This window comes from Ursus maritimus, unplaced genomic scaffold (assembly GCF_017311325.1).
Source record: "Ursus maritimus isolate PB19 unplaced genomic scaffold, ASM1731132v1 scaffold_2, whole genome shotgun sequence".
Lineage (NCBI taxonomy): Eukaryota > Metazoa > Chordata > Mammalia > Carnivora > Ursidae > Ursus > Ursus maritimus.
Window position 1 is genome coordinate 100785691 of NW_024424452.1, and position 1173 is coordinate 100786863.

Below are 1173 nucleotides of genomic sequence, written 5' to 3' on the forward strand. Positions count from 1 at the left end.
CCCCCCCCCCCCCCCCCCCGCCCAGCGCCCCGAGGAGAAGGAAACCAGGGGTGGCAGCGAGGCTGGGCCTGGGAGGGTCCGGCGCAGCCACTGCTTACCTGGTCTCCCCGCCCCACTGCTGTCTGGACCTGGCAGACTGGGGCAAGGTGTGCAAGGCCCGCATGGGGAGTGGGGAGTGGGAAGCTGGTGGGAGGGAGGGAAGTCTGGGGTGCTGAGGGGCAGATGGGAGCTTTTTGCCAGCTGTGAGGGAAAGAGGAGCCGTCTGAGTCCTGGGTACCAGACCCAGAGTGAGGACACCTAGGCTTTGGCCCTGGCTTTGCCGCTAAGCAGCTATGTTACCCTGGAAGAGCCACCTCCCCTTTCTGGGCCTCAGCGTCCTTAATCTGTAAAATTAGCTGATTGGATACTAAAGTCCCTTTCAGCTTTGAAGTGTCCTGGGAGTGGTTTGATGTGGCCCACACTTGCCGTTGGTGGCTGGAACAAGCATAGGGGCTGGGTGCAGGCAGAATGAAACCCCTCTCGGGCACTGTGGACTGTGGTAGGCTCCTTGTGTGGAGGTGGTTGGGTTTATATTTGTTTCTCCTACTCATGCCTTAGGCCTCTTTAATTCCTCACCACCTGGCAGACCACCCTACCCTTGGTGGGTGATCAGGGAATGTGTGCTAAACCAAACTGGGTAGAATTAAATTAACCTCATTGGACAGCAGGCAGGAGGCACAATGGCATGACAAAGCCACGGCTCAGTGAGCTCAACGACTAGGGCATGAATCCTGGTCCCCCCCTTCCTTCCTGGTTGTGAGGATGTGGGTGGTTGGCTTCTCCTCTAAGGAAGCTTCGGATTCCACATCCATAAAATGGGGCTAATATTACCTACCTTCGGGGCTGTTATGAGGGTATAATGAGTCTATATTGGCAAAGCACCAGGAACGGTGGCAAGCACAAGGTGGGGGAGGGATCTATAAATGGAAATGTTAGCTCATTTTGGGGGTCAGAATGTCTGCTTTGGTGAGTAGGCTGGGGCAGAGACAGGATGCCTGCCACATGGGTGCAGAAGGGACAATTCAGGCCCTGGAAAAATACCTTCCTCCTCCCAATCCATATGCTTTATGGAGGTGGGGACCTTCACGGGGACAAAAGCGATGGGGCTCTCATCACCTCCAAGGCACACCCTTC